Consider the following 18,526-nt stretch of genomic DNA (forward strand, 5'->3'; position numbering starts at 1 on the left):
AGATAGTAAAACAAAAAGTTTAAATGTTTTTTAATGTTTAGCTTTTAAAATCTCGAGCCACGGAGTCCTATACTCCGAAGTGAGGGAACAAACGAGTAAAGTCTTGGCAGCATTAGGATGCTGAAGAAATGTCGTATGGCACGATAAACGGAATTGAAAATTACATTTTCAAAGCATACACTAAATTTGTGTCAGGCCAATCGCTGTGAATGCAAAAGAGACTAGGGTAGATACGAGTACAGTAAAAACAAAAAAAGACTAATAATATGGATGTTTTTTGTTGATATTTCTTGATAAAACTCCATAGTTAATGATTATAAATAAACTTAAACTTAAAAATAAAACTAAACCAAGAAGTTTCATTGATAAGTTTATTTTTAATTTTATCGTAATAATTAAAAAAATACTAAATTAATGCTCAGAACTTCAGAGATAAAAGTGCTAAGGAGAAATCGCACGGAAAACACTTTTTGCGATAAAATAAATCATATTTATTTTCAATATTATAATATTGTCTGTGCCTCGGCTGATGAAGATTACAATTCTTAGTGTGAAATAGAACCAGAATCCTGAACGAGTGTATTTTACTCGCTAAGGAGGCTTTACACTGCAATATTTCAAAGACGTTGGATTGATACCTGAAGCTTTTGACTAATCATCTTAATTTTTTATGACAGATGATGGTTATATTGTGTGTTAATTTATTTATTTGAAACCTCAAGTATTTAAACATATTAACAAAAAACCAGACTAGATCAAATCAAAATTGGTCAAAAATTTTACATTAAAAGAATAAAACATGAATGAATTTGAAAAAATAGGTTTCCGTATATTTTTTTTATAATAACAGCTGCTATTTAGTGGGAACATAGAGCTTACATTAATAAAAACGTATTTATGTAATGATGATTGCGTGACCATGTAATGAATGAGTTTAGAAAGAGACCTGGGAAAAGGATCTATGGAAGAAAAGGAGTAAAGAAATGTAAAATAAAATATAAAGGGAGGTTGGGGTTTTTTTTTTTTTTTTTAATAAGAAATATTTGCGTTCTTATGATTTACCCAAATATTTAATTTTGAGGGCCATTTTCAACGAGTTGTAAATAACTCACTATTAGAAAATGGGAATCAAGTTGGGGTAAAGTGGGATTCGAACCACAGACCTTTGGTACGTGAGTCCGAGACACTAGCCACAGGACCACAACCCGATTCACAACCCGGTTGTTTGGATATAAAATGATTTACTTGAATGCTGTGCCCTATGCACTATAAAGTACTGATAAGAGTTTGATCATGATAATAATATTTTGTATTTTTCACTAGATGTATTGGTTCTGTTTTAAGGCATCTCAGTAATTTGTTAGATGAAATAGGTTTATTTTTATAAAGGACTAAATTTCTTCCTTAAATATATTTTATTGCAAACTACATAAATATTAGAGGAACCAGAACAAAAACTATGAAATATATACATATAGTTGGATAATTTATATAGCGCCATTATTGTGAAAATCACCTCAAGGGCACTGTACAATTAATAAATATCCCAGTACGTCTTGCAGCTACAGAGCGCATGGACGGTTGGGATTCTAGTTCCTCAATTAAATTCAATTAAAAAATATAACAGATAAGAGCTAGATTACAGGACGTCTTGCAGCTACAGAGCGCATAGACAGTTAGAAATTGAGCCCCATTTACACATTTTAAAAATTGACAAATAAATTTAGTGTATTAATGATATTTAAAAAAAATATATGAATAATAAAAAGGAGTAAGATTACAAAACGTCTTGCAGCTACTAAGCGTATAGACGATTGGAATTCTAGACCCCATTTACAAAATTTTGGTATTTTAAAGTTGATATATGAAAGCTAGATAACCAATCATCGTGCAGCTACAAAGCGCATGGACGAGTGGAATTTCAGCGAAGTTAAAATGATATCAATAAATTTACAAAAAATAGAGCATAGTAGTAAATTTGTCAAGTGTTCATTCCAAGAAGTAAGCAATAAAAAACTAAATAAATAAAACATTGTTTCAACTACATGGTTAACAAAGGGAGATAGATGTCCGAAGAGAAGTTTATATAACTAAACATAAGAACAAATAACTATGATATAATTGGACTACGTGAAAGTTCAACAATTCAATAAATAGTGAAGAACTCTTCGATGAAAGAAACGAGGTATACAGGAAAGACAGAATCCATGGGATTAAAAAAGACAGGAGTGCTTTGCGCTGCTGTTAAAAATTATTCCGTAGGATGTCAACCTGGGAAAGCGACGCAGAAGACATTTGGGTGCAAGTGAAATATGTGATTAATCACAAATCTTTCTTCCTGAATATCTGTGTTGTATATTTTATAATTTATTGCTTTACTTTTTATAAATACTTTGTCTTCTGTTCCCGATCACGCAGGAAAAAAAACTCTTAAAAGACAGTGCTAAAAAATCCCACTAGAGATTGCCGTAACGTCGTTTTACATTAAGCAAAGGACAATCATTCGTTTACTAATACTAATACTGTATTTAAACTAATAATTGAATATGCGTTTATACTGTTTATTGATTGTTTTTTTAATTTATAAAAATAATCATATGATTCCGGTTTATTATGGCAAAATACGTATCTTGTATTCTATATATACTTACGTGACATGTGTGGCCACACAAGGGTTAATTGTTAGAATTGCGTTTCAGTGATATTTCAATATTTTTTAAAGAAAACAATAGCTCTTATCTAGTAATGGTACAAATGTGTGATCCGAGCTATGTAAAGACGTGTCGCGTATTCCCTGTGGCCTGTGGTGACGAGCCGCCACGCCTGTGTTGATTGAGAGACGGTACCATAAATCTTTCGATAAATGTACGGTTTGCAATTCAGCAATGGCGGCTGGCGGGTCATGTTAGCCTGTTGGGCCTTTATCTTTGACAAATGTCACCGGGGACAACTCGAACCCTTGGATTCATTATTTAAATATGCCGCCCGGGAGCGTTACAAATGGCTGCCGTCCGAAAACCGCGCCTTTAGCAAGGCGATAACGGTATTTGTTCGCCTGTCTAATGTAGGTGTGCGGAATTTCGTATGTGAAATGAAGGTGAAGAACAGATATTGAAATCACCGCAAGAAATCCAATGATTCCAAATCTATATTTTGATGACAACAATCTACCGGTTCCCAAAAAGCTGTTCTGTGTAATGGATAAAATAAAGGCACAGATATTATTTTGATGATTGGCTCGGGAGATGGTTATAATACGGAAATATCATACTAAGAATACCAATAAAAACATGGGAAATGGATTTAGAATAATTAATTGTATTTTCAAATTAATATGTATATTGTAGCGAATTGTTTTCATAAATAAATGTAAAAAAAAAAGTTTAATAACAATACGTTGCTAGAAAAATGCGACGTCTTTGGCCTTGGTTGCTATGCCGTCAAGATTCTTGATATTGTTCTAAAAAAAGTTTAATGGCCAGGAATAAATAAACATAAATCGTGACGTATTAGGGGCGTGGCCATTTTTGTACCGTTTTGCGGGAATTACAAACTTTTATTTTATTTATTTATACATTTACAATGTTTGTATTCTTTTTTTTATACAGAATAATGTTCCCTCACTAGGGTGTCTCGTGCCGAGAGAAAATTTTACAATAAGTAAAATATACCTTAAATTAGTTATTTAACAAAGTTAACATAATAATAAAATTTAAAAGTAATTAATCTAATTAACATAAATATCATTAACATAATAAGCAATATAAACTAAAATAATCATAAAAAAACATGAACAATTTATATAGAGCTGTGGACCAAATTTCATAAACAGTACACAAAGTTTTACCTATTTGGCTTGATCCTGATTTGATAATTACAAATTTAAAAGTATTTTTTATGCTACTAATAATTGGCATTTTTTTTTTGACAGCATTTCATAGACCTTTATTACTTTAAAATGTTTGAAAAAAGTGATATTTTCCTATTATAAACAATAAGACTGAATTCCGATAAAACATACGGATAAACCACATGGTTTGTCTTTATTTAATTACTTGACATTTTTCAAATACATATTTAATAAAGATAATAGGGTGTTTTTTTTTTTTTTACAGAAAAGGGAATATTTTTTAAAAACAAAAGCCATTTGCAGTACAATATTTTGAGTTTGTCCAAATTTTTTAGACAATGACTGAATTCAACTCCCTGGAGAGCTGTTTACATTAACATATTACAACAGGAATGAAGAACATTTTAGATAAGGTAAGAAAGAAATCTAGGCATCTAAAATTTGGACAAACTCAAAATATTGTTTACAAAACATATCAATAATAATATACATTTATTACTTTTGATATTTCCCGACATGGTTGACATGAAATAGTTATTTAGTAAGTCGTTTTTACACTAAAATATTTAATAGTACCTGAACTGGTACCTGAAGCGTTAGACTGATCATCTTACCTTTGCGTAAAAAAAAATGATCAAGATACACTGCGATTGGTGTACTAATGCAGTTCCCTGTGCATCATTAGGTTCGGAAAGGGAATGATAATGATTGTGAGTGCAGTTAGTTTGAAAGAATGACATTTAAATTACACTGGTCAGCAATGAAAATGTTTCGGGTTCAAAAATAGCCAATTTGTATGTATTTATTTATTAAGGAAATCATACAGTCTTTATTAAAATACAAGGTACAAAAGAACAATTAAAAAAAGCAAGACCAATTACAGATTTCACATGAATTTATTATGAATGCAGGAGGAGAAGAGAAAAAGTAATTAAATTTTTTAAATGTGTATATTTATAAAAATACAAATATTAAATAAAAAGTAAATAAAAGGGAGAAGACATTGCATAGCTCTAACTACACTTTCCTCCCCTCTCTCTTTGCTTCCATAAACATTTATATTTCTTAGTCAGAATTCGCAACCAACAATAATTCATTAGATGCAGGTAGTAGATGTTTATATGAATAAGTAAAAATTAAGAGTTGAAATTAAAAGTCAAAATTAAAAATTAAAATTTAAAGTTAAAATTAAAATTAAAAGTTTAAATTGAAAATGATTTAAAAGTTAAAAGTTAGGCAGGAGATAAATTTAAAATGTCTTTCACAGATCTGATAAAAATAAAATATTTACAGTGTAATATGTCGATGTCACTTAAACTGTCATTATATATATGTATTTGTAAAAATGTAGTTGATAAAGTTATTATAATTTTTGATTATAAATCGTGATTATTATTATTATTATTTCTACCTGCTGAATTAAATAATGACCGATTAACTTTTGCTTCGGAGATAAAGTGACATGCCATTTTTTGTGAGGTCACATTTATACACCAGTGAGTTCACATTTATAGATTCCCCAAAATTAAGTTTAAAAGCTGCACAATTTCACAACGGTAATCGTCTTTTTTCATTCCTTCTTGGTTATTAAGTTCATATGAAGGAGACTTATACAAACATGACAGCCCTCCTCGATTCAATGAAATATGCTAAATACAAGTGCAAAATCTGTGGTGATCTAACAGTCATCACTGCACTCTTAGGAATGCAACTAGGGTACACTAAAAACTGATGGTTTTTTTATGTAAATTCACACGTAAGACAGTAGGGATAGGACATCAATTTTCAGGTACAAAAAGTCAAGAAAACTAAAAATCTTTGCCAGTGTTATCGTACAAATCCATTTTTTTTCTATATTTTTGTACACCTAGAATGTGCTGAATGTGCTGGCGTAGAATGTTGAGCCGCGTCTTTCTTCCGTTGTGCAAATCTGTGTTCTCAGTTACTCCAGCCATGTTACGAGACGAAGAGATAACATGGAAAATTAGTGGTAAAAAGACGAGTTGAAGGAATTTATCCTTCCGCGGTAAAAGTCGTACGAGATTGACAGAGTTGGTTACAGAAGCGATTTGCGTCTCTCTTCAAGAGACCTCCAGAAGCAAATGGAGGTGGATTCGAACGACGTGCTTTACTTTTGCCTATGGGACCGTGACAACTCTGCCAAGATCAAATGGTTATAAATAAGAAGCTGCCGTGAAACTGTTTTCATGTAAATAATGATTATTTGGAATTTCGTTTTAGAAAAGTTTTGTTGCATGAGAATGAGCATGCATAAATGGAAGATTTCCCTACATATTCATGTGTAGTTTATTATAACCTTAATTGACTAAAACAAATGAAAAATAAAACAAAATGAATGCCAACAATACTTGCTGAACCTATATAAGTATAACAAATATAAGCGTTCTTATAATTTTTCCAAATATTTCAACTTTTGGTAACCATTTTCAACGAGTTGTATATAACTCACTTTTAAAAAATCGAAATCAAGTTGGGGTAGAGTAAGCTTTGAACCTCAGACCTCTGATCCGTGAGTCCACAACATTAGCCATGGGACCATAAGCCGATTCAATTTACTCAACACAAGGCTTTTGGCCTCATAGAGTAAGGGATACGTTATTATTTTTTTGTTGTTTATATGTATGTGTACGAACAAAATTAAATTTAAAAAAAAATATTATACGGATGTTGAAAGCCGTTAACAACGCTGTGTTGAAACAACCGAAATCGTTCGAAACCACCAATTTTCAGTTGTTGGTGACGAGTTGCGTTGCTGCGTTGACAGTCTTGGCACCTGGTGTTGCAATTGTTACAAGTGACCATAAAAGTATTCAAAATAAAATATCACTGGATTCAATATTACAATTCATTATTAAAGAGAGTAATGTGACGCTTTTTTCGTAGTTACTTTTAAGCCAAAAATTTTACTTTTCAAGAATGAAAATGTACTAAAAAGCCTAAACCCATAACATTATACACTATTGTTTTTTACACATTAACAAAATGAATGCAGAAGTATTTTATTTTATAAACCTAAACAATAAATGTAATAATTTGCTTATAACTTATTATTAACGTAAAAAAATATATAACTGTATAAATAATAATACCGAAAATAAGCATTATCTTTAAGATACACGTAATCTGTTTATTTTGATTATTTTTTTTTTCTTCTTCTTTCTTATCTACATCCGCTCTTAAAGGGAGCATGTGGACATCACCAGTTGTCTCCAGGAGACACTATCGCCAGCCAGCATTTATGCCTCTTCCTACTTCAATCCAGCGCCCCTTAATTCGGCTAAATAAAGTCTAAAGATCGTCATTGACGGCCTTCCAGGACGGCGTGAGCCCGCAGGTTCAAAGAAGAGGCAACTTGGGTTTAGGTTTTCCTGTGGCATGCGCAGCCGTGTCCATGCCAAGTCCACCGCCGCATCCTCAAGATGCTCGTCATAGGAGGCTGCTGCGTCCGTTCTCGGACTTCAATGTTAGTTATAAAATCGAACCACCTTATACCTAATATTCTTCTCGAGCACTTACTATCAAAACTCAGAAGTTTGGTGTTTTGAGCTTTGGTAAGGTGCCAAGATTCGCACCCATATAGGAGTACTGGCATTATACAAAAGTTGAATAATCGGCATTTTGTTTTGACCGAGTATAGAATTGAGTTCCCATATTTTTTTTTTTTAAATCACCATAATTATTTATGTAATGATTTAAGCTTAAATGAAACGTTCAATCAATTTAAACATGAAGGTTCAATGAAAGAAATAATAATTTATATAATAAAACTAATACGTAAGTAACTAGTAGTGTATTAAATTATATCACGTGAAAGGTTGTTTATTGTTTAAAAACTTGTCAAAGATTTCTTATTGGCCTGTTTTTTGCATAAAAGATATACGTTACCCAATTAATTCTGTATTTTCTCAGTATAAATAATCAAGTAGAACTTGGGTAAAGCTCTGGAGAGTATTGTGTCAAATCCAATCAAACCACTTTCCGCTAAGGATTTCCTCCGCTATACACTCCATACTGTACTATGCAAGCCTTGGCATAAATATTTAAAACCCAGTTCACTTATGCATCTTGGGAGATACTGAAGTGTGCAAATATTGTTGTTGAGGATTGAGAAAATTATTTCGCATATCTCAGCACTCGAGGAAAGAAAATATTTTATACTCTTTGCCTGTACCCTTGTATAGCGACAGATAGCACTTATAAATTATAACAAGAATATTAGATACAGTATTATTCTCTATTTTAATTCAATTTCTTGCACAAGAGCTATGCAAACAAGCAAAATGTTTTGGTGAAGAATTAAATTATCTTTTTTGACCGTGTAAAAATAAGACGCACGTAATAGATTAAACTAAAACTTTTAAAGGAAGGCAATAAAAATAAATACCTGTTTCCAATTAAAAAAATAAAAAAAATTGTCAAAAATTACGGGTACAGTAGAGTGTCGGCCTTGTGGTGTAATGGTTAGCGCGTTTGCCTACCATGCAAGAGGTCTCAGATTTGATTCCTGATATGGTTGATATGAAATATTTATTTAAAAGGATGTTTTTACACTAAAATATTTCATTGTTCCTGGACTGGTACCTGAAGCGTAAACTGATCACCTTACCCTCATGTAACAAAAAAACAGAAAATTAAATACAATGTAGCAATTTTCATACATAAAATAATTAAGGGGATATATAAAATAAAAACAAAAATAAAATTTAACTAACAATGTCATATATGTGACACGCGGGATAAAAAAAAGTAAAGATTACTAATGAGGAGAAAAACAAAACCTCAAAACTCATTGTACAAGGGATCGAAGCTATCCAATGAGTTACCCAAAGGAATAAAGGAGATCGAAAAGATCGAAATATTTCAAATTAATTTGAAAAAATATGTTTTTGGGAAATTTTGATAAAAAAAATTGTAATGTTATTAAAATTTACTAGTTCTTAAGATTATGAACTAACTTAATAAACATAAATAAAAAAAATATATCAAGATACACTGCAATAAGTCTACTAATGCAGTGCCCTATGCATCATTAGGTCAAAGGGAATGATGATGATGGCAGTAGAGTTATTTACACGGGAGTCGCTCATTTTAGCCTTGCTTATTATTTATAAGTCATTTATTTACTGCAAGAGGTATATTCCTTCTAACTGCTCTAACTTCTATTTTGTGATGATCTGGCAAGATCTGGCTGTGGTCTTATTTAAAAACTTTTCCACATTCGTTCAATAAAAAGGAAACCACAGAAAACTCAATAAGGAGAAGCCAGACTATTGACATACATCAATAGACCTTTCATTCCTCTTTGCTAGACACCGTAAGACATTTTGTGTCCTTCATTTGTTGATTTCAAGAATTATTGGCTTTACTATTTTAACCATGAATGATATTATTATCTCTTATGATATCTCTCAGGTCCTCATACAGATCAACATGGTAAACATCGGACTTTTAGTTCCATTTGCTAACATAAGCTATTAAGGGTGCATTGATTATAACGGCGTTTAAGTCATAGTGGCCAAGAGAAAAATAATGATAAATATTAAGATTTTTAACAATAAGAGACTGACTTTATTGCGAATATATTAATTCAGCACGTATTATATAAAAACAATGTGAGTATAAATAAAAGGTATTAATTACTTTTAAAAAAAACTGGATTCACGAATTTAGGAATATCTTACTGTAGGAAAAAAAGAAAATACGAAAAATAGGTAATTACATTTATTAACCAATTACAGGAGACATAGAGAATGCATTGGAGAAGGAAATATGGAAGTTTAAGTATGTATTTACAAGGCCTGTCATCGGCTGGTTTAGGCGGCCACTTCATTTACTGTGTAACGTTTGGCATTTTGCCAATGTTTGAACGTCTAAATTTTCTCAATTCTTCTATTTGTTGATTTTAGTGAAGTTACATATTTAAAAACCTTTATTTTCGTGAGGATATTTTATTTTATTGAATTATTTCACCTACTAGGGAACGCCAAAAAACAATTTTTATAATATATATATTTTTCATCTTGGACCAGTTGGCTTAGTTACCAAATTTTGAGTATTTCCAAATGTTTGTAGAAAATACACTTGATTTCATCCCCTGGGAGTCATTAAAACTACAAACGTAATCTAAGTTTAAAAAAAACGAAATTCAGCGTAATTATCATCAAGTTAATTCATGAAGTATACTTATTTAAACTGTTATTAATTTGTTCTTAAAAAAATAGTGTATTATACTGATTAGTACGGTATTTTTTTCTTTATCACTGATATTATTGAGCAATTTTCTGATATATAAAGTAGGATACATCAAATACGATCAAAAACTCCGACTACATTATATTAGTCTCTTTTCCGAAATACGCACGCTCAAAGGCAAACGCATACCCACGAAGCGTACGGCCGTACCGTGAAACAGCCTGGTGACCGACCCACAATCTGGTGACCCGTATAGACCCCATAACTGGTGACATCTGACGTTCGGCTCTCACAGATATATATGTATGTGTGTGTATATGTGCGTGTATATATGCGTGTATAGTGTATATTTGTACATTTCATGTATGTTAAAAACCCTCTCAGTACCAGAGTAAAAAATATTTTTTTGTTGCATTTATAAATTCTATTATTTTTTCAAATAATTTCTGATTTTTTTTTAAGGTTGCAGAGTTTACAAAAAAACATGTACTTCAGAAATGACATTAAGGCTCAGGGGGTGTGAAATAAAGGTGCAGAATACAAAAGGCAGATATTAATTTAATTTTTTTTTACATAAAAAGTGGAAAAAAGCATATAAAATGAGCAAAAATAAATGAAAATTTTAAAAATTATACACATGTAAATATAAAAATGAAAAACTTAATTATTGTGAAGTTTTTTTAAAATATAAAATAATTAAGAGAACAATCGTTATAAAACACAAACGTCAGAACAAGCGTGGGCTACCAACATGAAAATTATATTGTTTTATAAAAAATATACTTCTTTAGCTAAATGCACGCAAAAAATGGGACAGATTGGTTTAGAAAATAAGGAAATATAACTTTTTTCTTCGTGTACCTGAGAAATGCAGCTGGTACTGAGAGGGTTTATTATGCATTACAAGTGCCCAGAAATAACACTGCTTTTCTAGCGAGTCGTAGCAAGTTCACTGGTGTGGTTTTTAAAATTATTATTTTTTTTTTTTTTTTATTAATTAAAATGTACAAATTATGAACTACGTTCTTATTAGAATAAAATAAGAATATGATATTCCAGTTTTGTATTTCATGCACTAAAATTCTTGCGATGAAAATTGCAGCTTTCCCCATTTTTTTTGTCATGTATTAAAACGTCCACTGGGATGATGAAATCCATTCGACTGCCTCAACACTTTCCCAGCTGTCAAATAGCACAATGGGAACATGGCACCCTTCAATGGACAAATAATAATAACATCCTGGTAACACCAAACACGGAGAGTAAAATAAATTTATGCATGTTTGTAACAAAGATTTATTTTTATTATATTAGTTTTAAGAGGGGCTCGTTCATTCCATATAGCTTTTTAACAAATATGTAATCTATTTTTTTCTGTAAAACTCTCATACTGATTTATATTTAATATAACGTTAGGCGTCTACATACAAGAAGTCTGATTGCTAGTAAAAGGAAAAAATAAATAGTTAAAGTCGAATGAGCCCATTTTATTTGAAATAATCACCAATACAAATCGTCGCGATTGTAGAACAATAGCGGATGTGCGAAAAATGCGATACCCGGATTGGACACCATCTTTATGTGTCCAAAATAAACAAATTTAAAATAAAAAATTAATTAAAAATAACTGCACGCCTAAATAGTGAAGCAAGGGTTTTCTCATAATATTTATGTTGTTATGTATTACATTACATTATATTGTTTATAATATCGACGGTGAAAAGGAAAAAAATACTAAGCAACATGTACCAACGTAATAGAAGAGCCAATGAAAGTTTGATTTAAAATAAAGAACACAGTATACATTATTATACTTACGGCCATTTTATTAGAACAAACAAAAAATTGCTTTAACAAATGGTATTATACGAATTTTACAATGAAAAAACATAATATTTATAAAGACGCGGGACTATTTTTAACTCTGTGATATGCGGCCATTTTATTGATAAAAATGTTTTATATAAAAAATACAGTAATAAATGGTATTACACGTATCTTACAATACAAAATTAAACATACTTAAATGTGTATCCGGCCGTTTAATTAAGACGAAAGTTTTTAACGAAAATACTGAAGCAAATAGTATTATACGTATCTTAAAATAAACGCCGCAATATGAATAATTACTATACGGCCATTCAATGCACACAAACGTTTTATATAAAAATATTACCTTACTTTGGACCAATTACATTTTTTTGGTTTAATTAAATTTAATCATAATTTATACTACTAACAACTTTTACAATTTTATTTTTATTAGTGTAGACGGCACAAATGCCTTTTATAAACATGAACACAGTGTTCTACTATAAAATTATGAAATAATACAAGAACAATATGTTTTGACAAATCGCACATTTGTTTTATGCATTGTACTATATTATAAATATGCAACTTATTATACATAAGATACTTGGGTAAAAAAATTCAAAATAAAGATTATGCAGTAAATTAGAAAAAGCAAAAATTATACATTCTTGATTTGTTGGTATTATTGCAATGTATATTAAATGCCCTAGGTATAATACAAACTGTCTCATGCTCAGAACTCAGGGGTTCTCAATTATTTTAAAAATAAAATATAATGTTAAATAAAATAATAAATACTAGATGTGTAAAAGTAGATCTGTAGTCAGATGGCAAAAAGGACCATCTGTATTTTTGTCTTTGCTTAAGTTTTCAAAAGTTTAAATTAATATTTCAGTAAATACACGCAGGAAAAAAAAATCAGCGTCATTTAGAATGATAATTTATTATTGAAAAACAACACTAAAATATTTTAGTTTGCGGATTAAAGTCTTGAAATTGAGGCGTATATACAATGCATTCATTATTTTTTGCGCGTATCTAATTGTAACAGCCTTAGTTTGGTAAATGTTGGCAAGTAGTGCTTTTTGTTTTTCATACACCGACAACATAACTTTTTTTTCTTAACATTATTTCCTCTTTTGCCAGCTCGGATATTTTAATAGTTACATTCTCTCTGTCAGTCTTTTAAACATATTTACTAGGCATTCCTAAAAATATAAGTATTTGTTTATTGCGCAATATAATACAACCGAGGTGAGTTGAAAAAACATGTTTCAACTTGAAAAAATATCGCATTTTAAAATTTTATCATAAATATATCACTATTAGAATTTATGACAAAACGAGGAGTTGTTATTACAGTAGTTATGTTACAAAAAAAAAACTCACTTTAACATATACTATATATTAACAAAAATACAGATCTTTGAAAAAGTCATCAAAAACTTACTTTTGGTCAATTTCGCAGATCGACACTACTATCAACACAACTGCTTGCCGCACTGTTCAAGCATGTTTCGACCACGTAATCATTTTGCACAACAAGTAGTTTGTGTTAATTGTGTTAACTTACATTTTTGTCGACCTATTTGAGTCTCCTCTACGGTAAAAGGCGGTAAGCCGCGTAGAACAAAAAAAGGCGTTATTAATTTAATTTCATCACGACATAATAAGTACATAAATTGAATAGTATATATAAAGAGCTTATAATGACACAATCAGGAACGACTCATACCTGCGAACTTATATTATTGCAATACAATGCTTAAAATGATAAATGAAAATAGTAAGCACATGAAACATTTTATATTTCATATAAAATTTACATATGGAAGTTTTGAAAATAATCGTTACCTGCAGTTCGTCGAAGCGAAATATTTCCGATGCTATGCGCTTAGTATTTTTCCAAAGTATTTCTTAGAAGTGAATATTTTACAGAAGTTTCGATTCACCAGTAAACCATTGAACTTTAAATAATATGTTACTGCGCATTATATTCAATCGAAAGAACATATTTGTATAGCTTATATGATTACTTGAGGGTAAAAATCGCTCAATATAAGTCATCCACTCCGGGTCTCCGTCGAATAGGAATTTTGCAAATTTTATTGAAAAAGGCGAAAATATTTTTCGAGGTCCTAAAAAGTCGATGGATACGATTCTTTTGAATTTTCTATTGGGGAATGTACGTTATAAGAAAATCTTGCATATAACCCTGGACAGAAAATATCCCAGACCTAAATGTCATGTTATGTACTATGTACGTACGTACCGTAAAAATATAATATTTTGTTAGTTTTATCACCATCTATCTCCATTTTAGAAAATAACCGCTATAACCGCTTCTATTTTGCTATATCCACGTAAAGGTAGACAGGGAGGATAAAATGCCACATACATCTATCCTGACCGACGTTTGCCGGGATATGATCCGTTGGAAGATTATCCCGATTTGAGATTCGTTACATACAATTATTTAGAATTACGAAGGCCATGATTATAAAAAAAATATTAATATGAGATTTTTTTTTCACTGAGTTTAGAAGGCATGCATAACTATGAATAAAGAGGTTTCAAGATAAGACGGAACGTATTTTACTGGGAGCTGTCGGCGTGGAAAAGAGAGGGATGTGTCTCGTGTTCCTCATTTTATAATGGGTGATAGTGCTCTGCGTTGGCCGGTCCTGCATTTCATGCGGCGGGACGTTCAGTCAGACATGCTCTTCGATTGTGTCTTCTTTTGACACGACCAGACTTGAGATTTTGAATTATCTGATCATGCTACGTCTTAATCATTCTAGTTTTACGTTACCATTCATCCGCACCATTAAAAACCGCAACAAAAGTAATTTCAATAATCTATACACTTAAATAAGCCATTTGTAGGAACGATGTTTGAGTATGTCCAATGCTTGCAGACTGGCTGGATTTCCTCCCTAGGGAGTTGTTTATATTTAAATTTGTTTCAACAGAGAGGGAAAACATTTTTGAGAAGGGAATATGGGAGTCTAGGCATGACAAGTCATAAGCCCTGTAAATGCCTGAACTCCCATATTCCCTTCTCAAAAATGTTTTCCCTCTCTGTTGAAACAAATTTAAACATTTGTAGGAACGTTGCCACTTTTGATTTATGCGTTTATTTTATATAAAAGCACAGCATAGGTACATATTTACTATTCATTTTTTATTTAAACTCCCAGTAGGCATTAACAAGGGCAATATGCATTACATGATAGGAAAAAATAGACATAGTATCACATAAGTAAAAGAACAAAATAAACACAAAATTATTGATACAGCATTAAGGAGGACGGATGTCGAAATTGTATTAGGAAAAAAACTATTTTTTCTTTGGTTTTTTGTTGAGATATTTAATTTTATAGAGCTCAGTAGTTATAGTTTATAAACATAAATAAGCAATACTATATCATCTCAATATAACATTATAACAAAGCTAGGTTTTGAATTTTTTTTAATAGGTTAAAAAAAATGTTTAAAGGGATATTATTTTTATTTACAATTTATAAATTATAAGGGTCTATGAAATACTCTTTAAAAAAATGTAAGTAATTGGTTCTTACTAGAAGCATAAAAAAATATTGTTCCCGGAAACAGTTCATTGCATTAGCCACGCCTCTAAAACGTCATGGTTCGGTTGAAATTTGAATTTCATTTGTGACCATCTAAATAAAAATAGGGCACAGCTTAGAATCTTGACGTCATAATTAAAGGATAAGCAAGTCACGCTTTTGTAAAGACATATTTTACAACAATTTTATTTTTAAAATTATGTAAGAAAACATTTCTCCACAATATCGATACTGATTTTGAAAATTAATTAATTTTTTTAATCCATTTCACATTTTTTTATCGGTATTCGCAGTATGTGATATTTATATTTTATAAATTGTCTAAAAAATACTAACAATATGGTAGCCTGAATATTAACTTCGCAATTTTTTTTTTTTTTTCAATAATAAAACACCTGTTGTACACAGTTTCGATGCTTAAAAAAGTTCGTTCTGTAAATTTGGGAATCCGATGTCAATATTTATCAGTGATTGGGAACACTTGAGGTATGGAGAAAACTCGCAGATTTGTGATCTTGTCTGAGATTTGTGGGCTTAAAAGTTTACTTCTTCTGTTCTTCGAAAGATTCCGCTTTATCGAGGGCGCTGTTGGGACTTCTTTAGCTTTATTGAGTTGGAAATAAGACAAAATCAATACTGATTGAGATAATGTAGAGATATTTGCGGCGGAAAAAAGACTTGATCGGGTCAAAATAAAAATAAAATATTCCGGAAAAAGAGTACGTAGTCATATTTTGAATATCAATTGAATAAAAATTTGCCATCATTATTTCCCTATCCAGTGGTATACATCACAGCATGGGCTATCTTTCCGTTCAAGTAACTAGAAAACCCTTTCAATACCCATTCACCGCTCTAATTTTTTTCCTCTTCTTTCACAGTAGTAGTGGCTAGATTATGGAATAACCTACCCACTAGTGTCATAGAGAAATCGCAATTTGAAAATTTAGAGACCAGAGAAAAATCTGATTTTTGTGTTTCGTCGGTTTTATGTACACAAAATAATTCATTGGTGTCTTTTTAATAAATTTCATTGTTTACTTTTCCTTACGATACATTAAAAAATATCGGAAATGTTTTTAATGAGACAAGGTGGCCTTAATTTAGTTAAGTGACTTTTGCTTGTTTATAATCTGGACAATACAGACGAAAAAATGTGAAAGGAGGGGAAAATTATAAATGTTTTTTTTTGTTTTAATATAAAATAATATAGTCACATAGAAAAAAACAAATATTTCGGATTGAGTTATTTTTTTCTATGTTATTTTGATGACGTTTCCCTCTTAAAAAACATAATTTTACACTTCAAATGGTATATTTAACTCAAAACTATATTTTTTAAAGTTAGCGACTTTTGCCTGAACGACGACGACATACATCTAATGAATATTTAACACCTCAATTTTCCTGAAAACTAAATCACTCAGATATCAGTAGGGGTTTTTTTTTTAAATACTCGCAATTTACGCAACACTGTAAATGCATTGATTTCCACATTTCGAAATGATTCGTTTATGTCGGTTGAGATATTTTTCTACGACATTTCCATTCTGTTAAAGTATCAGCCAATTTAGAGAAGATAAGTATTTTAATCTAAGGGAAAATATAAGATAGATTGAAATTTCTTACGCATCATCCACAAAATATAGTTTATTAAGAGAAAGTATTTATTTGCAAAGGATTATTTCACCACCTGAGATAAATCTTACTTGAGCAAGTAATAGATCGTCAAAAGAGATAATTGTTTTTTGTTTTCGTTCGTGCTTATTTTGGAACAAGATAATGTACTAACTTACCTTATCTAATGAGTTTTCTCAAAACAATTCTATCATCTTTGTATATTAAGATGAAAGTTGGTGCTTAACATGATGATTAAATACGTAATTTCATTAATAGCAAAGTTAGACAAATTTAAGGATTAGTTAGAATAAAAGAAAACATACTAAATTAAATGCATTAAAACTTTGTACCGAGTTTGAATTTTCGTCAGTAGTCCGGATATTGCATTGTCAGGTTCATATTGATTCATTGGGAATAGTATAAACACAATTTTTTTAAATTTACATACAAAATTAAAAAAAATAAGTGTCATGCTTGTAAGCAGTTTGACGTAACTTTGTAAATTTACAAACTCAATAGATATGTACAAATAAATAAACAAATGCAGCGTATCTCAATTGTCGGCTTTATTAAGGTAAAGTGATCGGTCTTAGGCATCATTTACCAGTACATGGACAGTTAAATATTGCAGTGCAGTAAAAACGCCCCCTCTATATACCAAAAACTATTTAAAAGACCGAGGGTCTAAAAACATTTTTCTGTGTCAAAAATTAAGTAGTTAAATTTCTTGTAAATTTAAATTTTACAAATCTCAATATTAATTTAATTCTACTGCTTCTTCTATTCCCCTTTTTACTGAGAGTGTTGCAAATTGTCCGAAAGGCTTATGTCGAATTGTTATTCTTCCTCATGACTAAATTGCGAACAGTAGCAAAAAGTGTTAATTTATCACACGAACACTTATATTTCAAGTAGATTTTGCCAGAAATGAAACCCGGGACTTTAAGCATGGTAAGTAAACTTGCCAACCATTACGCATCGAGTGTTAAAAACGAATTTTAAAGGATTTCGACCTGAAAGTGATCAGTGATCAGCTTTTGATTCTGATTACTATTATTATTATTATTATTTAAGATTGCAAATGCGCGTTCACCGAATAAAGTAGGTCCGCAGGTTGTTAACATGTATAATAACTTCTATCGCTGTAAAACTAAGCGCATGACGTATGTCAACTAACGTATCTGAAATGCATAGTTTCCTCAGATATTCCGGTGTAGAGTTGAACGGTAATTTACACATAAGCCAACAGAGTTTGTATTCCATCCTCTGTGGAAAACGTAGCCAGTGTAATTCCCGAAGCATTGGTGTATTATGCTTGTAGAGGGAAAGATTCGATATCGTTGGCATAGCGCGAGTTCAAATTGAGCAATTAGGTAAAACTTAGACGGTACCCTGCCTGCGTAACATATAAGTTTATTTTCAGAAAGATCTCAGAAAT

The sequence above is a fragment of the Micrasema longulum genome, unplaced genomic scaffold, assembly GCF_059751315.1.
Source record: "Micrasema longulum isolate JH-2025_06_02 unplaced genomic scaffold, ASM5975131v1 h1tg001094l, whole genome shotgun sequence".
In the NCBI taxonomy this organism is placed as follows: Eukaryota; Metazoa; Arthropoda; class Insecta; order Trichoptera; family Brachycentridae; genus Micrasema; species Micrasema longulum.